The sequence below is a fragment of the Neomonachus schauinslandi genome, chromosome 2 (assembly GCF_002201575.2).
Source record: "Neomonachus schauinslandi chromosome 2, ASM220157v2, whole genome shotgun sequence".
Classification (NCBI taxonomy): domain Eukaryota; kingdom Metazoa; phylum Chordata; class Mammalia; order Carnivora; family Phocidae; genus Neomonachus; species Neomonachus schauinslandi.
The window spans coordinates 77,832,753-77,860,625 of NC_058404.1; positions in this window are offsets into that span (position 1 = coordinate 77,832,753).

Consider the following 27,873-nt stretch of genomic DNA (forward strand, 5'->3'; position numbering starts at 1 on the left):
AAGGTCCAGACCAAAAATTAAGTGCTTTGCTCAAAGTCCCTCTAAAGGAATTAATAGCAGGAGAGGGTAATATCAAATTTTAAATAATTAGAACTACAGTTTTAAAAATATTTTTCATTTACCACGTACTATAGCTTTCATCTACAGAGCTCAACAAACATCAGTCAATTAAGATGCAAATCACCAGTGCACTGTAGATAAATATTAATTATCATTACTTATTTAATAGGTATTAAGCAGCCACAAGTACAAATAAAAAACATACAAAACTACCTTTGCTTCATTGAAGTATAGATCTTTCTGGTTAACTTTGCCTTTTTCCTCTACTCCCTTACCAGCACTTATCTCCATATAAATGAGCCTCGGTATCATCAAGGTTGATAACTTTGTTAGTATTGATCATCTATCCTGTGCATTTCACTGCCAAACAGGACTGCAGATGTGAGGAAAGACTCTGTGGCCTCACATTTAGCTGTGGGTTTGCACTGCTCACCTGTAATTATGGGGCCTGGTTGTAGCTAGGTAAATGGAGACAGTTAAGTAACGTTTGCCCATACAGCGTCCTCTTCAAGATTTCTGTGTCCACTTAGGAAATTGCCTCTTCATGGTGCACAAGGTCCATTGTGCTATTACAGTATTTAAAAATAACCTGAGGGGTTATTACTCAGGTGATGGTGGCCAGCTGTTCGTGCTCTCTATTGAGAGGAGAATTTCTTTAATAAGCCCTTTGATGATGGCAAAGAGGATTTAGACAAAAGCAGACAAATCTTTTGACTGTGGAGGGCTAGCAGAAGTTGTGGAACTTCATCTCCAGAACTATAAATGCAGATCCGTTTGTATCTTTTTGTGCTGCTGTAGTTTCTAAGCAGCCTGTCGAGAGGCAGAGGGTGGACTTCCTTCCCTGGAGGTTCCCTTGAGCACAATGATCACATAACACATTATAATATCCTAGGAGATCCTGCATAAATCAAACTATGTTTTGAAAAGAATTTCCTTCCCCCTGCTGGCATGGAAGACAAATATGTCAACCACATCCTCCCTGGATATGCTTCTTCCTTTTCTGAAGAAAAAGATCAAGAGGAGAGATGGTACTTTTCCACAAAAGAAAAGGGGCTCTCTGTAGACTAAACAGAGTGGAAAAGAAGGTACTTGTTATGTGAGGTCTCTCACACAGGAGAGATAAGTGAAGACCTTGGGGCTAATAGTGCTACTGTAGGAACCCAGCTGAAACCCAGGGCTGGTGACCCTGCCTCACGCGCTCCCATTGTCTGGGGTATTGCAGAAAAAATTACAACAGAAATGAAGATTGGGTTTGATTCAAGGATTATAGTGGGTTAGAAATAAGCCTGTGTTTATGTTGCCTCCAAAAAGCTTAATAGCTCTAGAGCTTGAACTTTTGTGTTTGTTTAAAATATGCCAGGGAACAACATTTTTTCGTTTTCCTTCTGCAGTGACTGTTGGTTGCTTCAAATCCCTTCATGAATGTATTATGGAAAACTGGGACAGAGTTTTCCCCTTGTTAGCCAAGTGCATGCCTGCTGAGGTTTTATGTTAGAAAATACAATTTTCTTTAAAGGAAATGTACAGTAGAAACTGGAACCATCAAGCCTGAGATCATGTAGCACAGAAATGCATGCCTGTGCCTATTGTTTTGGTCAAACTCTTCTACCTTTAAACTGATTTTATGCACACTGTAAGACAAACTATATCAGTTTTACAGGTATAATATTTTACAGCATTTTACCTTTCTGTGGACCCGAAATGAATTCATTTCACAAAAAAATCTTTTATTAGGTGTTCATGAAAATTTTTATTTTTTGTACTCTTGTTTATGAATTGATGTCCAGAATATAGTTTTTGAAACAGAGTGTATTGAAATGAACACATTTCATTTACCTGCCAGTGTTAACAAAAAAAAAAAAAAGAAAGAAATCTCTTATTGCCTGAAGTGTGTTGAAAATACCCATTAAGCCTTCCAGTCCCATAAAATTTATAGAAGCTCTTAGTTTGACAATTAGCTTTTTGGTCTTAGTACCAAAGTAATGTGTATTAATAAAGAAGCTCTCATGAAACCGTGCATCAGTAAGGGAATGTACATTGTTTATCTTTCCATCCATTCAAACTCTTATTGAGAGAGGTATTGTTGCATTGTGGGAAGTGCATGAAGTTTGGAGTTGGACTGAGTTTCAAATCATATTGTGGTGCTCAATCTTGAGTTCCTAATCTATAAAATGTATCCACCTCATAAGGCTGTGGTATTAAATCAAGTAACTGGTGCAGAGTTCCAAGCCCACTACTGGCACCTAATTGGCCTTTAATCAATAGTAGTTATTGTTAATGTTTTCAAAGCTTTAGTCTAAGGATCTAATCCGAAACCTATGCACACTTCTGTCTGCATGAACTCAGTCCTGCAATGTGATGAAGATGACCCAATAACATTTTCAGGAGTTCTTGATCATGAAAAGGTTTTCAGTGATGGGTGTCAAGAAAAAAAAGTTCAGGTATTTAAAAGCTGTTTTTTTCTATATTGATTCCACCAACTGATGCATGCAAGCTTTTGTATTATAAGTCACATATCTTCTGGCCAAATATTTCAGGGAAGCAACATTGTAACAGACAATCCTATTTTTCTATTTTGTGATGTCATTTTTCTGATCTTTGGACAAGTTGATATAGTAATAACCACAAATAATAGTTCAGGAATTTTCATCTCTCCAGGAAAGACATGAACTTGCATCGCCCTATATTCTACAACCCATATAGTTAAAGAAAATCCTCCCTAGACAGGCTATTTTATCAATACAAAAATATGTGGACACTATCACCATTGTCCCCCACCTTATAGGATGATTGAGATTTAACAGAAATATTAGTTTTGCAGAAGATTTCACCCTTTGGGGCAAGAGGTTGCTGTCATTGAGAAATTTTTCTTAATGTTTTAACCTAAATGTCATAAACATTTCACATGACCTCTGCCATTTTTTCATACTTACCTTCAGGAAAGTAGGTGGATTGGTAATTAGAGGAGAATACAATGTGATTTTTTTTTTTAAAGAGCACTTTTCATATTCTGGGCATCCCTAAGACTTGTCCTTCTAGAAATAATGATCCTTCTGCTAGAATGTAAGCTCTATGAAGGCAGGAATCTTGTCTGATTTATTTGCTATAGTGTAGTTCCTGCCACATAGCAGGAGCTCAAATTTTGCTCATTGAATGGGTGAGTAATCGTTTAGATCAGAATGCAACTATATATTTTGTGTACATTACCAATAGCCTATGAAAGGAGGACAACAACATTGCTTTGTTTATCTCTCTAACCTTGGAGATTTTCCTGCTATTACACTTGAAGATTAACTGAAAGAGAGATCTGGATCCTTTTGGTGTGATCCTACTGCCCTCCAGCAACTTTGTGGAACTCATGTTCTGCTCATCCCCAACATCAATCTGGGACTTAACTAACTTCTTCAGCTTATTTTTTAAATTACATACTCCAAACTTGTTAAAACAGAACAAAAGGTTGAAAAGCAAATTTGAGGATTCCAAAGCATCAGATACCAATGGAACTGAAAAGGTTTATTTTTTTCTACACTTCATCTTCTGTTTAAATCCCACAAATTAATTTCAATATTTGCTGAAAACCACAATACACATTAAGCATTGTGTTGGGCAGGAATTAGTTCGTATAACCTTAAGTGAAAAATCTTCTAAACATTTAACAATAGGCAATTCTCATTTCTCCTTGGAGTTGTTTCAGTGTTTAGTATTTCTTTGTGTGTTTATATGTGTGTTCAGTAAATGTATGTATATGTAAAATATATATGTATGTTTTTCTTCTAGTTCTATTGTCTAAGAACTAAAAATGGCTGATTTTCATGTTTCTTTTAATAAAGTTTTAATAAAGTTCCAAGTTTGGAGCCCCTCAGATATTGCAGTATAATGGCATAGTGAAAAACACACTTCCAACAATCCAGAAAAAGCCATTTCAGCAGCAACTTTTGGAGTCATTTTCAGGGTCTTTTTTTTTTTTTTTTGATGGTGTGTAGGACATTTGTATTCTTCTCACAACCTCATGTAATTCCTAGTCCTCCTTTTCTGTACCACCAAGCTGAGAAATGTTGGCAGTCCAGAATTGTTAGGGTGAGCCACACAGCTGCTGTCATATCCCTTGCCTCTATAATTTCCCCTGATTGATATATTTGTGCTCAGAATGGATAATCCATCATTTAAAAAGGTTAATATAAAATGCTCACAATGGCAGTTTTCTTTGTTTTTGGTTTAATTCTATCTTCTCCCACTCTCCCTTATTTTATTCTGTTCTTCAAGATTGGGCTTACTTATCCCTCTTCAAAGAGCACAGTTGGAAATGTTTGCCTGTTGTCCATCAAACACAATATGGTTGTAGTAGAAACAAAGGACATTCAGCAGCAAGGATGACTGGGACAGACAAGAAGACAATTCTCTAATGAATGGGGACTAAGAACAACAAAACAGAATGAGACCTTTTTCTGGGTTTACTGGGATTTACAGTCAAGAACTTAGAATACCCTCTAGCATCTTTCTCATCCTCCATCGTGGAAATCTATCTCCTTTCCTCATGCATTTGTTAATAACTTTGGCAAACTTTTATGAAACACCTCTCCACCCAGGTGCCCAAAGCACCTCTCTTGTATCAGGAAATCTGGAATGTTCTGGAGACAAAAAAAAGATAACTAGAATATGTTTCTACCTTTGAGGAAGGCAAATTAGTTGGAGAAATATATACATAAATAGATAATCATAATACAATTATATAAATGCAATGGTATTGTAGTTAAATACAAGAACATTGCACCAAAAGTAATGAACTCTGCCCCCAAAAGTCAGGGAAGTTACCAGAAAAGAGATGGTATTGAACTTGGCTTTAAAAAGAAGGGGGATCAATACCTAGTAGTGCAATTGCTGGATCGTGGGGTAGCTCTATTCTTAATGTCTTGAGGAACCTCCATACTCTTCCAGAGTGGCTGTACCAGCTTGCATTCCCATCAACAGTGTAAGAGGGTTCCCCTTTCTCCACATCCTCACCAACACTTGTTGTTTCCTGTCTTTTTTAATTTCTACCATTCTAACTGGTGTAAGGTGGTATCTCATTGTAGTTTTGATCTGTATTTCCCTGATGGCTAGTGATGTTGAACATTTTTTTATGTGTCTGTTAGCCATTTGTATGTCTTCTTTGGAGAAGTCTCTGTTCATGTCTTCTGCCCACTTTTTGACTGGATTATTTGTTTTTGGGTGTTGAGTTTAAGAAGTTCTTTATAGATCTTGGATACCAGCCCTTTATCCATAATGTCATTTGCAAATATCTTCTCCCATTCCCAAAGATAAAGATGTAGTGAAAAGAAGGGGCACATGCACCCCGATGTTCATAGCAGCAATGTCCACAATAGCCAAACTGTGGAAGAAGCAGAGATGTCCTTCAACAGATGAATGGATAAAGAAGCTGTGGTTCATATATACAATGGAATATTACTCAGCCATCAGAAAGGATGAATACCCACCATTTGCAACGACATGGATGGAACTGGAGGGGATTATGTTAAGTGAAATAAGTCAAGCAGAGAAAGACAATTATCATATGGTTTCACTCATATGTGGAACATAAGGAATAACATGGAGGACCACAGGGGAAAGGAGGGAAAACTGAATGGGAAGAATCAGAGAGGGAGAAAAACCACGAGAGACTCTGGACTCTGGGAACCAAACTGAGGGTTACAGAAGGGAGGGGGGTGAGGGGATAGGGTAAGCGGGTGATGGGTATTAAGGAGGGCACATGTTGTGATGAGCACTGGGTGTTATATACAACTAATGAATCTTTGAACACTACATCAAAAACTAATGATGTACTATATGTTGGCTATTTGAACATAATAAAATAAATAAATAAGTAAATAAATAAAGAGAAGGGAGAATGACATTGCAAATAGAAACTGTTGGTCCCAGACTGCTAAGATAAGAACAGCTAGAATGTGGGTTGTAGGGAACAGGGAGAGGAGCAATGCTAGGAAGATGAGGTGAAGCAGCATTGTGTTACTAAGGCATTTCGACTTACCTGTAAAATCAAGGGTTTTAGAACAGGCATCAATTTTGCATTTTCTAGAAACAGCTCTAAAAGTGGGAGGAGAAGAGATGGGAGGAATGAGGAACTGCTTGGAAGCAGGTGTTAGGAGTGATTCTTTACATTTTTTCCAACACTGCCATTCATTCAATGAAGTGTTCTCACGTTTTGTCAATCTCAGTCATTTGAGCCTTATTGTAGAAAGCAAGACTGTCATATTTAATGCCCAAGCCTGTCATGAAAGGATTATTTGTCTTCTCTAAAATTGAGATCTTAAGGCAATATGTATGTCCATGAAGAACCATTTATAGCTATCAATTATTCTTTGATAGCAATCCGTGGAAGGAGTATTGCACAGATCCTGTTTTTCTACCTCTTGGCTCCCTCAGGTAGTATCTGATGTTCTCTAGGATGATCCGAAAATTATTTTCAGATTCTTCCCAAAATTTTCTCAAGGATCTCAAGAGACCTGCTGCAGGTTTAAATCATTCTCACCCTCCATCTGCTCTCTCCTCTCCCCCTGCTCTCATCTCCTGTGACTTCTCTGTCCTTTTACAGATTCTGGAGGTTCTCCAGCTTTCTGGTTTGTATTCCGTTGGGAACTCCTGATTGTGCTGAGCATTAAGGCTTGGATACATGCAGCATCCATGGGGTAAAAAATGTTCTTCCCATGTACCTTTTTTCTGTCTTCATATTCTTCGGCCAGAAAATGCAACAGATAATAGTCGAGGTTTCACTAGAGACTTCTGATAAGTGACTAACCATTACTTTATAAAATTTAAAATGCTCTATATTTGGTATATTTCCTCATATCTGCCAAAATCTGTTAAAAGATTCTTTGAAATTTTCCTGGGGTTGACTGTAATCTGAAGGAGATTTCTACCTACAAAATGTGCCCAAACGTCAACTTCACTATTCTGGCCTCCTGAAAAGGGCTGACAGTGTGTCACCTCTCTCCCTACCTCTGGTCCTTCCTTGGTCCCCCTCACCATGCTCCTGATAGCAAATCATGAGCCAAATGAACCGCTAAGTGATGCAGCCATTTTGTTGATGAAAATTTTCTGCATCGACCTTCTGGTTTCACACCGTATTTTTACTGTCTTACTTATTTATTTCTGTGTTTCTTTAATTTTTTCTAAACTTAGGAAACATCACAATCCTGTTTGCTGGAAAACCAAGTTCTAGTAGAAAGCTGTAGAATTTAATCACACTAATTTATATCTTCCCTTCTTTTTAAATTGTTAATTTTGTTATCATCAAAATTACACATGAACATGATTTTGAAAGTTAAATAATTCTACAAGGCTTATAATGAGAAAACAGCAGTTCCCTGCCCCCAAACCTTCCAAAGCCTCATTGCCAGTCTCCTGAGGAAGCCACGTTCACAGTTTTCCTTTTCCTTCCTATTTCTGAATAACCGTACTTATACTCTTATCTCTTGATACTTTTTTCATTTTCAGATATTGTCTATTGACTTTCTGCTGTAGAAGATGAAGATTTAGCTCTCTAGGGTCTTTCTGCTCCCCTCCCACAAACAATTATCTCGTAACTTTTGTTTAAGTCCGTTTTTAAGTTTATTATTGTATACATATTCATACTGAGCTATGTAGAATACTATTATTGTATATTTTTCATATAATTTTTATCATCTCATTTTTTATGTCTAGCATTCCATATACTTATCACTAATTCACCACCAAACTGCCAGATGGGTAAAATCCCCTCCCAATACAGTTTTAATTTCTTCTTGGAAATTCTCCTCCTGGAGTATTCAGCTCCCTTTTATAGACAAATGATTATTCTCTTGACTTTTTTTTTTCCACTCTTGATCATCCCTTTATCTCTCCTCTCTATGGAATCTGTAATTCCTGGATTCATGGATTTGATTTTTCACAGATTACCTCCTAGTTTTGGTGAAGCACATTCTTCAGGTGCTTCCTGAGAAATGCATGTAAGATAAAATTTTTTAAAAACTCCCATGTTTGGGGTGCAAGTGTGGCTCAGTTGGTTAAGCATCTGACTCTTGATTTTGGCTCAGGTCAGGATCTTAATGTCCTGAGATTGAGCCCCGTGCTGGGCATGGAGCCTGCTTAAGATTCTCTCTCTCCCTCTCCCTCTACCTCTCACCCAGCCTGGCACTCGGGCTCTCCTTCTCAAAACAAAAAACAAAACAAAACAAAACAAAAAACAAAAAACACTCCTGTGTTTGAAAATACTTTACTCTTGCTCAGATACTGTTGATCTTTCATTGGAAATTGAACTTCAGGTTGGAAAATATTCCTAATCAAAATTTAAAGGAATGTTTTTTTCTGTCTAGCTTCCATTGTTGCTACGAGAAACCCTGTCATTCATATTCCCAATCTATTTTGTGAGACCAGTTTTTCTCTGTAGAATGTTAGAGTTTTCTCTTTGTCAACAGTTACGAAATTCCTTCTTAATCTAGAAATGCATATCCTTCAGTCTGAGAAATATATATATTTGATAAATTTCTTCCCCTCTCTTAATTTTCCAGAGCTCCTAATATTTATGATTTAATGTTTTCTATTATACAGAGCCTTGTTTTTTATCACATTTCTGGAAAGTTTCTTCAGCTTTATCTTGAAACCCTTTTATTGACAATCATATGACTAAGTGCCATTGATGTGTGAAAACTCTATCCTGCCCTTAAAGAGAGGGAAGATGGCCTTCCCCCTCCCCCTTTCCTGTTGGCATACGGATGGAGCTGAGTAATTTTAAATTAAGAAGATGAGTGTAATACCCCAAGGATAGCAAAGCAGTGAATTAGGCCACTGGTAAATTTGTGGACAGAGGCGCTATATCAACTCAGTCTTTTACCTGAGACAGAAATTTATTTCTCTCACTGAAGTCATACTAAGCTTTCCTAGGCTTAATGTTTTCATGGTATAATCTTTTTCTACCCTTTTAATTTTAACCTATCTACATCTTCATAGTAAAAGTTAATTTCTCATAAAAAGCAAATTGTTTGGTCTTGCTTTTACACTCAGTCTATCAATTGTCTTTGTATTGGAATTTAAAATTAAATTGAAATTAATCAATTGAAGAAAAATAAAGCTGTTGTGGCTATGTTAATATCAGATAAAGTGAATTTCAAGAGTTTTCTGAGTATTACTTGAGACAAAAGGAATATTTCATAATAATAAAATATCAATTCACCAAGAAGAGGTAACAATAATACAGACACATGCACTTAAAAACAAAGCTCTAAAAAATACATGAAGTAAAAATTGGCAGAACTTAACAAACGAATCCACAAACATAATTGTTTCTTTAATACCCCTCTTTCTGAAAACAATAGAACACGCAGACAAAAATTAGTAAATATTTAAACTTAAACATTATCATGCAAGTTGATACAGTTCTTCTTAACTGTGCATGAAACATTCACTGGAACAGACCAGTTCCTTTCTGAGTCAGAAAGGAAATCTCAGTAATTTTCAAAGGATTAAAATCATACACACTATGATACCTAACTACAACTAGATATCAGTAATGAGAAGATATCTAGAATATTTCCATCTACTTGAAATTAAATTATTTATTCCTAAATAATGTATAGGTCAAAAATATTTCAAGGAAAGCATTTTTACCTGAATAGTAATGAAATTGCACTTGTCAAATTTGTGAGACACAGAATACTTCCTAGAAATAAATTTATAGCTTTAAATGTTTATATTAGAAAAGAAAGGTGTACAATTAATTATCTAAACTCTCACCTTAAGATGTAGGTAAAAAACAGATTAATGGTTCCCAAAGGTTAGGAGGGAGCAGGAGCTGAAGAACATGGCTTTGTCGATAAAAGAGCAATGTGAGGGATAGTTATGGTAATGGAAATACTCAGTATTTTGACTGTATAAATGTCAATATCCTGGTTGTGATATGGTACTGTACTCTCGCAAGATGTTACCTTGGGAGAAACTGAGTCAGGTACAGGCATACCTTGAAGATATTGCAGGTTTGGTTCTAGACCACCACAATAAGGGAGTATCACAATAAAGCAAATCAAATGAATTTTTTGGTTTTCCAGTGCATATAAAAGTTATGTTTACACAGTATTATAGCCTATCAAATTCAATAGCATCATGTTCAAAAGAACAATGTATGTACCTTAATTAAAAAAAAAAAAAAACTTCAGGGACACCCGAGTGGCTCAGTCATTTAAGTGTCTTCCTTTGGCTTAGGTCATGATCCCATCATAGGCTCCTTGGTCAGCAGGGAGCCTGCTTCTCCCTCTGCCTGCTGCTCCCCCTGCTTGTGCTTGCTCTCTCTGACAAATAAATAAATAAATAAAATCTTTAAAAAAATAAAATAAAACTTCATTTCTAAAGAATGCTAGCCATCATTTGAGCTTTTAGCAAGTCCTAATCACTGACAAAGACCACCATAACACATATAGTATAATGAAAAAGTTTGAAATATTGTAAGAATTACCAGAACATGACAGAGACTTGAAATAAGCAAATGCTGTTGGAAAAAGGATGTCAACTGATTTGCTCAATACATAGTTTCCACAAACTTTCAATTTGCAAAAAAATGCACTGTCGGAGAAGTGCAGTAAAGCAAAGTGCAATAGAAGGACGTATGCCTGTACCTGGACTCTCTCTGCGTTTATTCTTATAACTGCACGTGAATGCACATGTCTCAAAATAAAAGTTTAGTTAAAAAAAATCCTATGCAATACATTTTTTGACTTATATATCACTGTAGTTGTGCTTTAAATTCTGGGAACCAAGTGCCTCCTCAAAAGGCATTAAGTCATACTATAAATTCTTTTTTCTAATTCTTCTCTTTTTCACTGAGAAAAATAATACACATTCAGAAAAATGCATAAAACAAATTTTAAAGTTGAATAATTATAATGTGGATCTCCATATACTACCACCTAGTTTAAGAAATAGACCTTTGCCAACATCCCAGAAACTGCCCATAGGCACTCTTTGGATTACTATTGCTTTGTTTCCTCTAGTGATAACCAACACCTTGACTTTTTATGATACACATTTCCTTTTTTTTCCCTCATATATTTATCTTCTGTTATGTATCACTAAAGAATATAATTTTGTTTAGTCTGATTTGAAATTTATGAGTGGAATCTCATGTAGATGTATAATTTTTAGTCTTGTTTTCTGGGGGTTAATATTATGTATGCAAGATTCATCTATATTATTTTATATCCTACAAGTTTATTTTTAATTTTGTTGCTTAGGGTATTCCATTTTACACAAAATACCACATTTTTTAAAATTTTTTTATTCTTATGTTAATCCCCATACATTACATCATTAGTTTTAGATACAGTGTTCCATGATTCATTGTTTGTGCATAACACCCAGTGCTCTATGCAGAATGTGCCCTCCTCAATACCCACCACCAGGCTAACCCATCCTCCCACCCCGCTCCCCTCTAGAACCCTCAGTTTGTTTTTCAGAGTCCATCATCTCTCATGGTTCATCTACCCCTCCAATTTCCCCCACTTCATTCTTTCCCTCCTGCTCCCTTCTTCTTCTTCTTCTTTTTTTTCCCTTAACATATATTGCATTATTTGTTTCAGAGGTACAGATCTGTGATTCAACAGTCTCACACAATTCACAGTGCTCACCATAGCACATACCCTCCTCAGTGTCTATCACCCAGTCACTCCATCCCTCCCACCCCACCCCCCACTCCAGCAACCCTCAGTTTGTTTCCTGCAATTAAGAATTCCTCATATCAGTGAGATCATATGATACATGTCTTTCTCTCTTTGACTTATTTCACTCAACATAATACCCTCCAGTTCCATCCATGTCGTTGCAAATGGCAAGATCTCATTCCTTTTGATGGCTGCATAATATTCCATTGTATATATATACCACATCTTCTTTATCCATTCATCTGTCAATGGACATCTTGGCTCTTTCCACAGTTTAGCTATTGTGGACATTGCTGCTATAAGCATCGGGGTGCACGTACCCCTTCAGATCCCTACTTTTGTATCTTTGGGGTAAATACCCAGTAGTGCAATTGCTGGATCATATGGTAGCTCTATTTTCAACTTTTTGAGGAACCTCCATACAGAAAAGACCCCGCATAGCCAGAGGAATATTGAAAAAGAAAAGCAAACCCGGCGGCATCACAATTCCGGACTTCCAGCTCTATTACAAAGCTGTCATCATCAAGACAGCATGGTACTGGCACAAAAACAGACTCATAGATCAATGGAACAGAATAGAGAGCCCAGAAATGGACCCTGAACTCTATGGTCAACTCATCTTTGACAAAGCAGGAAAGAATGTCCAATGGAACAAAGACAGTCTCTTCAACAAATGGTGTTGGGAAAATTGGATAGCCACATGCAGAAGAATGAAACTGGACCATTTCCTTACACCACACACAAAAATAGACTCCAAATGGTTGAAAGATCTCAATGTGAGACAGGAGTCCATCAAAATCCTAAAGGAGAACACAGGCAGCAACCTCTTTGACCTCAGCCGAAGCAACTTCTTCCTAGAAACATCGCCAAAGGCAAGGGAAGCAAGGGCAAAAATGAACGATTGGGACTTCATCAAGATAAAATACCACATTTTAATTCATTCTACTGCTGATGGACATTTAGGTTGTCTTCCAACTGGGACTGGTACAAATAGTGTTGCTGTGAACACTGCACATATTTTTAACATGTTTGTATGCATTTCTGTCTTTTTTTTTAAAGATTTTATTTATTTATTTGAGAGACAGAATGAGAGAGAGAGCACATGAGAGGGGGGAAGGTCAGAGGGAGAAGCAGACTCCCTGCTGAGCAGGGAGCCCGATGTGGGACTCGATCCTGGGACTCCAGGATCATGACCTGAGCTGAAGGCAGTCGCTCAACCAACTGAGCCACCCAGGCGCCTGTTTGTATGCATTTCTATGATGTATTTACCTGTTAGTAGGACTTTTTGGTCTTAGGTTCCTTGTACTTTCAACTTGGTAAATGATGGCAAACTATTTTCAAATGTAGTTCTACCTATTTATACTTCCACCAGTAGTGGGAGAAATTCAATGATCCACATCCTCTTCAGTACATGATATTGTCAGACTTTTTTTTTTTAACCTTTCCCAATCAAGTAGGTACATAGTGTACCACTGGAACTTTGATTCAGGAAGAGCTGGGAAGCACATACTGGTCTCTATGTTGCCTGATGGCTTGAATATTTCCTCATAAAGAACCCCTGATAAGTTGCTTATTCAGATCTTCCTTGGGTAGTTTTGTCATGCTGTTTTTGAGTGGCATCTAGTTTTAAATATTTTCTTTGCTTACATTCCTTTTAGTGAATGCATGATTTTTTTTTTGTTTTGTTTCTGTTTCTGTTTTTTTAAAGATATTATTTATTTATTTGACAGAGAGAGAGACAGTGAGAGAGGGAACAGAAGCAGGGGGAGTGGGAGAGGGAGACACAGACTCTCCACTGAGCAGGGAGCCTAATGCAGGGCTAGATCCCAGGACCCTGGGATCATGACCTGAGCCGAAGGCAGACGCTTAACGACTGAGCCACCCAGGTGCCCCAAGAATGCAGGTTTTATAAATGAATTTGTTGAAGGAAAAAGCAAAATGTTTCATGAGGAAGATGTATTCCTGATTATTCACAATCCCTTCTCTTATGCCCATCCTCCAGCTGTCCCTCCAAAATATAGTATACTGCATCTGGGGAGCAGCACTTATGAGATTGGCTCAGAGTAGCACCCCAAGCACAGCCCATCTTTCCTGAACAGGGTCCTCCTCTACCATAGATAATGCAGGGAATGATAGGTTTTCCCTCCGATATCCAAAAGATCTTCCTATGAAAGATTTTGTAAGTGGAAATGGTGTAAAGAAACTACCATTAATTTATATGGAAAATTTTGAGCATTCCCAGACCCCCCAGATTACCTCTCTTAGGCTTTTCTGATACTTTAAGACACATCTCACTAATGAATGTACAAAATAAATCAAGATAAAACACAGATGCTCCTAGATACAGTTCAAAGCTTTGGTGGCTTGATGCTGAGATGCTGAGTGTCCTGGGGGGCTGGGAAGGAGCTGGGTGGTGCCCCTGTTGCTGCTTGTTATGCACTGCTTCTATAAAGGCTCACTGCAAATCCAATGCTGAACGCTATTTTTACTTTTCATCTTTCTTTGTAAAAGGAAAAATCTTCCTCCCTCTTTGGACTTCTTTCTGTTAGTGAAAACAGGCACTAGTGTAGGTCTTTTGTAAAAGCCAAGTGGTGTAATGTGAACTTCTGAAAAGTGAGGGAAACCTGTCCTTCAATTTCAAATTCTACTGTTTAGGCTTTAGTCTTTAGAAAGTTTGAGTTCATAGACGTAATATAAGATGTTAGCCATGCAGTTAATTTGGCCTGGCAGGTATTAACTGTCTGTAAATACTTGAAAGCAAGATTTACCTCATGAAAACTGCACAAAACAGACCACTTGCCTACAGAATCTGAGCTGACTAAGTGGACAATAACCCAGGGCAAATTTAACCCTGACCACAGAGTTATTAAGGGTGAAAAATGAAAACAGGCATTTTGCTAGTTTCTGAAATTTTCTATTGCTGATCTCCAGAGGTCCATTAACCCTTAATTCATAACAAAAGATGTTGATATAAAGATAATAATTGCTTGGAAAGGCTGACTCTCCAAGGACATCCTGCTAGTGATCAAATTGTCTGCACATAGTTCTACCTAAGAATGAAATCTCTTTTAGTGATTACCATTTTTCAATTTTATGCTCATGCATATTACAGTCATCATGTACTGTGGCAATTTTGGAAATTTCCAGGAAGAATTATAGAAAATATGGCTCATAAAAAGTCATAGTCACAAAAACCACAATTTTAAAAAGCAATATGTTATTAGTAATAATAATTTAGTTATACAGTACCCACATTTTCCTACACTATCATTCATGCTTGGCTATAAAACTATTAATGACTATTAATAATACTAATATCCTTTCTTCCTGAAACCACAAAATGTAAGTTCAAATTCTTTAAAATGTGGAACAAATTACTCCACCAGTCTTAAAATTTTTTATTTCTTTCTTTTCCACATCATGTCCACTCCGTAACCTCTTGCTCACATCTTCAACCACTCAACTACATCGAAGATGTTTTTGTCTCTTAAAGTTAGAAAGGTGAAAGCAGAAATCACTAAGCATTTCTTTTTGGCTTTTAAGGAAAGCCTGACTTTGTCAAGAGAACTTTACCATATTATGACACAACTCAATGACAAAAACATCTGTAAAACTGATCTTTCTTGATCAACTAAATCTTTCAATGGTTAACCTGAAAATAAAGAGCTGCAATGAGAAGAAAATAAGCATTCATTTGGGATCCAAGAATGGTAATTTGGGAAGCACAGATTCAGGTAGAAACCCACATAGTATTTCACTCGTAGGGTGAAAGTGGGAAGTTTTTATGAGGAAGAGGAAAGGGGCAATTACATGAGTTGAAGAAAAGAAAAAAGAGTTTTCTGTGGGTATTAACAAACTACGCTACTCTGGTTTCTACATGGGTTGACTACTGATTCTATCTTCGGAAAATCCACAACCATGTCTTGTGATCATGATATCCATTCTCCCTCTGACTTCTGCTTAAAACAGTTGCCATTTTGCCCAGTCCAAAAGTTTTGGTCAGTTTAAAGGAAGATTGTTAAGGGAGTATCTCTGCAGAGACCACTCCAATTTTACTTTAAAATGGCTCCAGTCATGTCATTTTCTTCACACAATTAAGAAAAAATACAACATATTTAAATGGCATATGCATACAGTTAAGGTTTGAGATGAGGTAAAGCCTCTGCCTGATGCCAAGAAATTGCACAGTGAAGCAGCATCATAATACTTACCCAGCCTAATTTTGGGAGGTTACCTAGGTTTGATGCAGTTTTATTACTGGTTTCACTTCTGTGAATATTTCAGTAATCCTTTAATTGTCCAGTGCTTTTGTTTTATTTTTGCAAGCTTTATAGTTTCCCTTTAAAATGATTTTCATGATGTTGATGTATGCCGAAAATCATCTGAACACATATACATAATATTCTGAGATACATAAAAATGATGATGACATATTTCAGCTTATTTTTTTAGAAGTGGGGAGGTTTTTCTAAGCTAGAATATAAATGATGGAGTTTATATATAAAAAATGTCTAAATGTGTTTTTTAATGAAGCATTTCTGTATTTCCCATGGCAATTTGAGATAATCACTGTGTACAATCTTTTAAAACAATTTTCCACATTTATTTTTAATTAAACTTGAGTAGGCTGCAAAACCTCTCAATTTACCTTCAAATGAACACTATTGAATTCATGTCTACTTCCCTTCCCCTGCTACCCGAGGCAGAGCAACAAGGTGAGCAACATTCTCATTAGCTTTAAATATGGATTTGTGGACAGTTTACCTCTGGTACAATAAAAGTTATCAATATTTATTTCTGGAGTTGTGATAAGGTCTTATTTTAAGGATTGCCCTTCAGTAGCATATAGATTATAATTTTTCCCCTTCTTTAAAATCAGAATTGTAGATACTCTACAGAAATCATGGAGTTTATTGTGACATTCTAGTCACCATCGTATTTATTCATCAAATGTATAATATAGTCAAACTTTTGTTGAATGAACTTGATAATATTTTCTCTTGATGTCCAAGGTGGGAGGAGGAGGCTATCTCTTCATTAGACATCTGATCATTTTTATGTAAATGGAATAGTTAAGAGGAAAGGTTGCCATTAATCATGTTTATGCCTCACAACTTTTTTTGTGAAGTGGAAGTAAAAGCTCATTTTACAGGGAGATAAATGGCATAGAGAGAATTGGAAGTTGATGCCAATAATTTGAAAACAGGAAGTCTGAGGAGATGAGGTTTCACCAGGGACCATCCCTATGGTCTTCTGGCTACAGATGGAGAACTCCTCCTGTTTCTCCCCTAGCCATTACTGCCCCAATTAGCTTAACCCTTTCAGACTAAATTCTGTGTATTTCTATAGGCTCCCTAATGTTTCAGAAGAAAACTTCAGGCAGAAAACACAGCTCTGGAGTTTGCAGCCCGCCGCACAGCCCAGAGAATATCACTGGTCCTCCCCATGCCTTGTAAAATAAAAGGTAACATATCAACCTTTGCCTCACGGGAGAATCGATGTATAATAAAGGGCAGAGAAGAATTGATGTGACTGACCAGGAGCTGCCCTTTGTGCTCTTGGACATGAATTGAGACAATTAATCTGATTTTCCTACATAACAACAAGGGCTCCACTTAGTACTCAGAAAGGCTTTTTATCCAAAGCCCTCCAAGTGCACCACTCCAAAGGAACGGCTCATAATTATTTCCTTATTATCACTCCTGTCCGGAGCAGATTTGAGACAGGATCAAAGAGAAAGCAGGTTGCTGATTAATCTATATCAACTGTCATCCAACAGATTCATGATGTAAAATACTGCCTGAACTTTTAAAACATGAAACTGCAATTTCCATGTAATTGATTTTTGATCTTGAACCACATTATTCAATTGTAATTTTAACTTAAGTTAAAACAAAATGGAGCTCTCAGGTGACTATGAACCAGCAAAGAAGACACTGGAACTCAATTTAATGCAGGTTAACTTTTATCAACCTTAGCCATTACTCTAATAATATGTTTCTTGCTTCTAACAAAATGTCTGCAACTAGCCTAATAAAAAAATAAGTCTTTGTGGAATAGACCTAAAATAGATCATATAGTCACCTGATCTAAACCTTAAATCTGTCAGATGAAAAGACCTAGCCCCAGAGTTTTGTGCAACATGCTCAAAGTTACATAGCTAATAAATGACAGAAATAGTATCGAAACGAAGTCAGCCACTTTCTTTTACAAATACAAAAAGTAGAACCCACAGATTTTAAGCCCTTTGTTCAAACTTGTGGGCTGGTTGGAAGGATCAGAACTAAAGTTTGGGTCACCTCTAGGCTGTCCCTACTATACTGTGGGCTCAAGGCAGGAGTATACATGGAAGCTATGTGTCATATATCTAAAGACTTAAAATTTATTAATCAAGCTCACAAACTGTTAAATAAAATATGTTCTATACATCTATTTTGACAAACATACCTCATCATGACCTGCAAGGTCAGGTTTGAATCACATTCTTAGTTCTTAGACTCCTCAGAGTTCATGAAGAGAGTCAGCCCCTGGCATCCAGCCCCTAGCCTAAAGCGTACCATCATTATTTTTCTTTTTAACTCCTAGTTCATCCCACAGCACTAGAGGCCTCAAACGCCTACTTGTGGACAATCCAGTCTGTATGTCCAGGCATGAATGAGGCTCATCTATGCTCCCCATACACCCTCGGCCAGCTCTAAGCCCTGGGGATGCACTTGCTGACATAATCTGTCTTTGGGCTCATAGGTCCAGGAAAGCGGCCTGCTCAGGCCAAGGCAGCTGGCTCATAGCTGTTACTCATCCTGCTGCTAGGATTTCAAAACCCCAGATAACCAGAATATGGTCTTGTGGTGGTGGTAGGTATGGTGAGTGCTGCTTCTGACTGGGCACATTCTCTTGACACTGCAGACTACTTGTCATAGTGGTGTGTAGACAGAGGAAGGCCTGAGCTGGGGACTTGTAAAATGTGGTGGCCTAAAGCAGGAACCTCTCATGCTCAGGTCTGCATGGGCAGAAAGGGAAGAAATGGTCTCTTTACCGTTTAGTCATGTGTTTTTCTCTCTTTCCCAGGATAACTCTCAGGGATATATAATTATTCAAAAATTTTATTGTCCTTTAAAAAGAGAATTTAGAACATCTTAATTTCGCATCCCATTTTCTATTTTAATCAAAACAGATAGATCAACACTGTTGGGCTGATAATAATTCTCTTTTCTCAGAACAAAATTTATTTCAGTTGCTGACAATCTTCCTTAAATCCCAATTATATATACTATTTTCAATGAACACAACTTCTTTTTATTAGACTTTTATGAGAAAAGTATGCTAATTTCAGACTTTAAATAGTTAGAGGGATTTATAAAACTTGGAAGTGTTTTAGGAATATTTATTAAATAATTTCAATATAAAGTATATGGTGAAATGTTAAAAGAAATAGTACTTGCTTTATCTTACAGATGACAGAACTAAGGGATAAATTAATAATTATCTTCAAGTTTATAGTTGATACTAAATGAAGGAAGAGGACTAATTATCTATCTGGCTTCAATTGTGGGTAATGCCAAAAATTTGAAAAGTAAAAATTGAATTGAATAAATGATCTAAATTTTTCTAACAGTATAAACGTTTGTTACGGACATCACCCACATACCCAGACATACCCACACACATGCACACATCTCAATAATTTAATCTGTTACTCTTTATCTGAATATTTTCTGGTATGTAGCTCTCACTATCCTTTCTTAGATACCATTTCTTTAAACCATCCCACTTCCTCATTACCTAGAAGGGATTCAGGTAGACAAATATGTAAGATTCTTTTTAAAGTGCTTCCCACATTTCTTCCTTAACTTTATAATATAGTGTATCACATTATAGAGTGAATATGGCTATTTCCATTTCACATATGAAAGAAATTACATAAATCACAGAACAATCATGTGGGAGAGCTAGGACTCAAACCAACATATGAGTATATGCCTAATGCCGCTTTGTCTACATGATGTATCTCCTAAATAGGAGTAACTAATACCTGACTGAGCACCAATGATTGGAAGTAGTAATAAATGGGGAAGAAAAGACAAATCTCCCATGCAGAATTCTAAATAATTTATGTAGACAGACTGCTCCCAGTGAGGTGACTCCCACTCCGTAAATGTGAGCTTCCAGAAAGTATAATATGAAAAGGGGGAGAAAAGAGTAACTTTATAGTAGAGAAACCTGACAAACAGGGTAAGAAATTTTATTTATTCAGTCAATAGATAATTCTTGCTACATATTTACTTATAGACTCTTTTTAATAGATCTATAACTTCATGAGTTAGTTTGGATACTCCCAGTTTATAGGGAAAAGAATGTCAATATTCTGATGGGGTCTGAAAGATTACTAAAATAAATACAGCAACTTCTGCTTCTAGGCATGATGGAGTAACTAGTACTAGACATAGCTTCCCACCATAAACAACAATACAACTGGAAAAACTGCATCAAACAACTTTTTTTAGGGATTAGATAGTAGGCAGCCCAAGACTGTAATCCTTTATAGAAGGAAACTGTAGGAGTCAAGCCCCATGTTTGTCTTGGCTTTTTGCCTGGGAATAATTTCTGGAGGAATTGTCCAAAGAAAGAAGGGTGCAGCAAAGTTCAGAGCTCAGAGCTACTAAAGTGCCACTGTGGGGGGCATGTGTGGAGCTGAGTACCAGAATGCAGGGAGCTGCAGAGAAGGAGGCCCCAACCCACATGGGGCTTCACTGTGGGTCTTTGGCCAAAGTCTTGGCTGTGCGTGCATAAGTCCAGACAAACTGAGGCCCGCTAGAGAGTAGATTCCATGAGGCGGGAGAGCTGAATGGAGACAGCAGAGGTATAATAGATGGAATAGATCCTGGGTACTGTGAGTTTAGGACACACTGGTGTTCCAGTCCAGCCAGAACAGAGGAGCTACACTGAGCTCCTTGGTCATTCAATTTAGACCCGGTAAGACCGTAAGAACTATACCCTTGAGTAAGGGCCATGTTCTAGGGTTAAAGACAATTCTAAAGAATCCTACTCAAACAGGCAATAAAACCAAGCCTGAGAGGCTTTAAATGATCCAGTAGTCATCTTTTTTTTTTAAACTTTTTAAAGTTTAATTGAGATATAATGGACATGTAACATTTTATAAGTTTTGGGTATATAATATAATGATTTTATATATGTATATATTGGAAAATGATTACCACAATAAGTTTAGTTAACACCCATCACCTCACAGAGTCACACTTTCTTCTTGTGAAGAAAACTTTTAAGGTCTACTCTGTTAGCAACTTTCAAATCAGGAACACAGTGTTGTTAACTACAGTTATAGTTACATAAACATATATTGTTATATACATGGCAGTAATTTAAGTGCCTACTGGAACAAAATTCAACATTCTTTAAAAAGACAGCATAATCTAGACTCCCTATAATGTAACCTTCATAATATTCTGGAAAAAAATATGTTACTATATATTTCCTGCTTCTATGAGTTTGACTATTTTAGATACCTCATATACATGGAATCATGCCATATTTGTCCTGGGACTGACTTATTTCAGTTAGCATAGTGTCACTAGGTTCACCAATTTTGTCGCAAATGACAGGATTTCCTTCTTTTTAAAGGCTGAATACTATTCCATTGTATGTATATAACACATTTCCTGTATCCATTCATCTATCAATGGACATTTGGGTTAGGCTGTGGGAAGATGGGAAAATGGTGAATTGTTGTTCAATGTGTATAAAGTTTCAGTTATTCAAGATGAATAAGTTCTAGAGATCTCTGTACTAGTAGATAACAGTAATATTGTGCACTTTAAAAATATACTAAGGATAGATATCATGTTAAGTGTTCTTCACACGCATACACAGAACACAAAAGAACACAAGAAAGTTTTTGTAGGTGATGGATATATTTAGTACCTTGATTGTGGTGATGGTAACATGAGTGTATGTATATGTCCAAACTTATAAAGATGCATACACTAAATGTGTGTAACTTTTTGTATCACAGTTATAACAAAAAAAACTTTAAAAAAGAAAAAAAATTAGTGTTATGTTAAAAAAGAAGAAAAGTGAAATTCACAATCAAGAAAAAGTCAATCAAGTAGACTATAAATGGCTCAGAAATTAGAAGATAATGACTTTAATAAATATGCGCAAGGACTTAAAGAAGAATGGTGGACATAATGAGTAAACGGGTAATTTCAGCAGAGAAATGGAACACATTAAAAAAAACAAATTTAAAATACAATATCTGAAATGAAAATGTCAATGAATGGGATTAACAGATTAGAGGTGACAGAAGAAATGGTTAGCGGACTTGAAGGAAAATTAATAAAAATAATAAAATTTGAAAAACAAAGAGGAAAAAGAATAAAAAAAGAAAAGAAAAGAGAAGAGCTTTAGGGATCTGTGATATGTCAAACTGTCAAGCGTGCACACAATTGGAGTCTCAAAGGGGAGGAGAGGGGGTCTGGTGGAAAAGTTTTTTAAAAGAAATAATGTCTGAAAATTTCCCAAATTTCATGAAAACCATAAACATATAGATTAAAAAAGTTCAGTGAACCCCAAACAAGAAAATACTACAAAACCATGCTTAAGTATATCACAGTCCAACTTCTGAAAACTAACAATAATATAGACAAATTTTGATAAGAGTGTGTTAGTTTTCTACTGCTGTGTAACAAATCACCACAAACATAGAGGCTTAAAACAATACGCACTTATTATCTCACAGTTCTTTGGGTCAAAACCTGTGTGGTCTCAACTGCATACTCTGCTCAGGATCTCACAAGTTTGAAATCAAGCTATTGCCTGGACTGGGTTCTTATTTGGAAGCTCTGGAGCAGTATCCACTCCAAGTTAATTCAGGTTGTTGGCGGAATCCAGTTCCTTGTGGTTGTAGGTCTAAGGTCCTTGTTTCCTCTTGGGCTGTTGGCCAGAGGCTACTCTTTGCTCCTAGAAGTCACTTGCATTCCTTCTCCTGTGGTCCCTTTCATAGTCAGTACCAGAAATGACACATAAAATCCTTCTCACACTGAATCTCTTGGACTTCCTCTTCCAATCCCAACTGGAGAAAACTCTGCTTTTAAAGGGCTCCCATGTTTACAATAGGTCCATCCATATAATCTTTCTTTTACTAACTTAAAGTCAACTGATTAGTAACCTAATTACATCTGCAAATCCCTTTTTATATATAATGTAACATAATCAGGGCATGATATCTTCTCAAGAATTATAATCTTGGGTGGGGTAGGGAAGGATGTATTTTAAAATTCTATATACCACAAAGAGCCACAGAGAAATGAAAACAATACATAAAGGTGAACAATTATGCCTGATTTCTTATCAGAACCATGTGTGACAATAGATTTGAACTAACACTTGAAAGATAGAAAGGAGGAAAAGAAAGGAAAATGACAAACAGATTTCCCTATCCAGTAATATATCCTTTGAAAATGAGGTAAAATATAAGACATTTTCAGATGACTAAAGGCAGAGAGAATTCATGAAACCTGCATTACAAGAAATGTTAAAGAAAGTTATTCAAGCTGAAGGAAAATGATGCCAGCTTAAATTCACATTTGCAGGAAGGAAAAAAAAAGCATTGAGAATGATTAATATAAAAACCTATCTTTTTCTTCCTTACATTTATTTCTTTAAAAAACAACTGACTTTTTGGAGTAGAAGCAGGAAAACTTCATGGCCCCTGGGCTAAATCCTGTTCATAGCCTGTTTTTGTTTGGTCTGACAGCTAAGAATGTTTTTATATTTTCAAAGGATTGTGAAAACAAAAAGTATGAACCACCACCACCACCACCACCAACAACAACAACAAGAACAAATGACAGAGACCATATGTGGCTTTTAAAATCTAAAATATTTACTATTTTGTCCTTAAAGAAAAATATTTGCTGATCTCCTTTTTAGAGCAAATAAATAAATAATATTGTCTTATGGAATTTATAATAAATGTAGTGGTTAAATATATAACAACACTAACCTGAAGGATGGGAAAAAGCTAATGGAATTATATTTTGAAAGATTCATACATTTTAAGTGAATGTTAGAATCACAATATTAGCTCTGGGAAAATTGTAAGAATGCAGATTGTACCCCAGAGCAATCACTAAAAAATACAAAGTAGTATAGCTAGAAAGCAAAAAAAAAAAAATCAAAATGGAACACTAAACAATTTTTGACTAAGAAAAAAAATGCAGGATAGGAAGAAAATAGAAAACAGATCAGAAAACTAGAAAACAAATAAGAATACAGCAGAATTAAATCTAGCCATAACAATGATTTTATTAAATGTAAACAGACTAAACAGTCCAATTAAAAAGCAAAGATTGTCAAGCTGCATAAAAATCAAGATGAATTACATGCTATATACAAGCAACACACTTTAAATATGGAGAAATAAATAGGTTGAAAGTAAAAGGTTAGTGCCCTGGGCTAAATTGTGTTTCTCCCCTAAGTGTATTTGTTGAAGCTCTCTTCTACCATATGACTATATTGGAGAGAGTTTCTTTAAAGAAGTGATTAAGGTTAAATTAGGTCACAATAGTGGAACACTGGTCAAATAGAACTGGATGTCCTTATAAAAAAAATGAAGGGGCACCAGAGACTCACTCTCTGTCTAGACAAGATATAGCAAGCGGGTGGCATTTACAAGCCAGGAAGAGAGTTTTCACTACAAACCAATCCAGCTGGACCTTGATCTTGGACTTCCAGCCTCCAAAAGTGAGGGAAACTATATTTCTGTTGTTTAAGTCACCTAATCTAGGGTATTTTGTTATGGCAGCCTGAGCTAGGACTAAGCCTGAGCTTGAGACTGAGGAAACTGGAAAAGGTATACAATGCAAACAGTTAAGAATAAGAAAGATGGTGTGTGTAGAAGGATAACAGGCATCAAGATGAAGACTGCCACTAGAAATAAAGAGAGGCATTTCAAAATGATAAAAGGTCACCTCCTCAGGAAGACATAAACTCATATATGTGTATACACTAAATATAAAAGCTTCAAAATACATGAAAAAAACATGACAAAACTAAAGGGAGAGAGAAATAGATAAATACACAATCATTGTTGGGAATTTTGACACCCCTCTCTCAAAAATTGATAGAACAGGTAGATAAAAATCAGTGAAGATACAGAAGATTTGAATAACACGGTAAACCACCTTGACATTCACAGAACACCCTACACAACAACCAAAGAACACACATTATTTTTAAGTGCTCAAGAAAGATTCACCAAGGTAGGTCATATGCTGACTGACAAAACTAGTCTCAATTAATTAAAAGTATTAAAATCATAAAAAAATATATTTTCTGACAAGAGTGGAATTAAATTACATATCAGTAATATTAATATTTCTAAGCAAGCCCCTACTATTTGAAAATTAACCACACACTTCTAAATAACTTAGTACTTAAAGCATAATAGAAATTAGATGTTTTGAGTAGAATAACTAAAATAAACTTATCAAAATTTGTGAGCTACAGCTCAAGCAGTGCTTAGAAAGAAACACATAACTTTAGATGTCTACTTTGGAAAAGAAGAATGGTGTAAAATTATGTAAATTTCCATCTAAAGAAGCCAATAAAAGAAGTAAAGAAGGAGATAGTGAACATAAGAAATCAATGAAAATCATGGAACACTACATCAAAAACTAATGTTGTACTGTATGGTGATTAACATAACATAATAAAATTAAAAAAAAATAAAAAATAATAAAAAAAAAGAAAGTAATCTTACAGACATGAAAATGTAATGAGGAAATATGGTGAACAATATTATGCTAATAAACTCTACAACTTAGATAAAACAGAAATATCTCCTGAAAAAATAGAAATTACTAAAATTAACATATGAGTAAGAGAGATTTAAATACCCCTGTATCTACTAAAGAAACTGAAAGTGTAATAAAAAGTTTTACCCCTTTCTCCCCCAAATCCAGACACAAATGGTTTAATTTGTGGATTTTATTAAATCTGTAAGCAAGAAATAATACCATTCTTATATAAATTCTTTCAGAAAATAAAGGAACGGGGATAATTTCCCAACTGGTTTTATGAGGCCAGACTATTGTGATACCAAAACCTGACAAAAACATCACATGAAAAAAAATTTACAGGTCAATATTTCTTCAGAATATTGATAAACAAATTATCAGCAAATTGATTGCAGTACTATATAAAAAGGGTAATACATCATGACCAAGTGAGGTTAATCCCAGAAAGGCAAGGTTTGAAAAATAATCAGTGTAATTTGCCATATTTAAAAAATAGAAGGAAAAATGCAGTCACCTCAAATAGACTTGGAAAAAGATTTGACAAAATTCACTACTCATTTCTTATTTTTAAAAAATTCCAAACAAATTCCCAGCAGGCCTTTTTTTTAATTAGAAGAAATTGATATGCCAGTTCTAAAATGTATATCAAAATGCAAAGATGCTAGAATAGTCAAGACAAAGTTGAAAAAGAATACCAAAGTTGAAGGATTCAAACTATCATACTTATTCTAAAGCTATAGCAATTGAGACAGGATGGTATTGACATACACAGGTGGGCTAAGAGATTAGTGGAATTGAAAAGATAGTTCTCTGAACAGAGGTCCACACTTACACAGTAAATTATTTCTCTATCAAGGTGCCAGTGGGAATAGAAAAATCTTTTTAATAGATAGTGCTTTAAAAATAGATAAATTACATGGAAAAACAATGAAACACAACTATTACCTCCCACCATCACCAAAAATTTATTCAAGAAGGATTATAGATCTAAACACAAAATCTCTATCTATAAATCTTTTGAAAAGAAGACATAGGCAAATGCCTTCACAGTATTGGCGTAGGCAAATATTTCTTAGGGAGCATGAAGAAACCAATAACCAAAGAAGAAAAAAAAATGATAAGTTACACTTCATTTAAATGTAAAACTTCTACTCATCAAAAGACACCATTAAGACATTAAATAGAAAACTTAGTAGGAGTACATATATAGAGTTGAGAAAGCACTTTTATCCAGAATATACAAAGAATTCCTACGAATAGAAAATAAAAAGAAAGATAACAGTGAAGAAATGGGCAAAAGACCTAGACATATACAAATGGTGAAAAATGTACACAAAAAGATTCTCAGCATGATTAGAGAAATTCAAATGAAAATCACACCTGTTAGAATTACATTCTGTACAGCAGTTCCAAAAGGGTAAAATTGGAGATGGATTATACCACATGTTAGAATGTGGAGAAACTGGACCTTCCAAACATTGCTGTTAGAAATATTAAATGGTACAGTTCTTTTTTTTTTGAAAACTCTTTGGCAATTTCTTATGAATTTAAGTACACACATATCCCATGACCCAGCAATTATGTTCTTATGTATTTACCCAAGAGAATTTAAAACAAATATCCAGAAGAAACTTCTACATGTTTATAACAACTTTATTTATACTAACTCCAAACTGGAAAAACCCAAGGGGTACATCAACAGGAGAATGGATAAACAAATTATGGCATATTCATATAATGGAATACTTCTCAAAAATAAGAAAAGAAATAAACCACTGATATACCCAATAACACTGATGAATCTCAAAATCATCATAACTAAAAGAAGCCAGACACAAAAGAATAGATATTGTCCAATTAAATTTATATAAAGTTTAAGAATGTGGAGGTAGAAATCCAAACAGTGGTTGATTATGATGGGTATGGATTTATTGGATAAAAGTAGGGGGTGATAAAAATATTTTACATCCTGACTGTTTAATTTGTTGGAGTTCATCAAATTGTACAATAGGATATGTATATTTTCTGTATGCAAATTTTACCTAAATTTTTTTAAATTGACAATGTAAAAGTTGCACAGAAACTATCTTCCAAGGCCTTCAGTAACATATTTAGATGCATGGGTACACGTGAGCAAAGTAACAAGCAGAAAGTCTAAAAAAAGTAGACAGAAAAGTTAGACAGTGTCATGCCAATACCACCCAAGCTGTTTACAGCCTGTCTGTAAGAGGTTTCTCACAAAGTGGAAAAACAGACAGCCCCGTATTTGCACTGCCAACTTTGATTATGGAGGACAGCATGGGGATTGGACAACT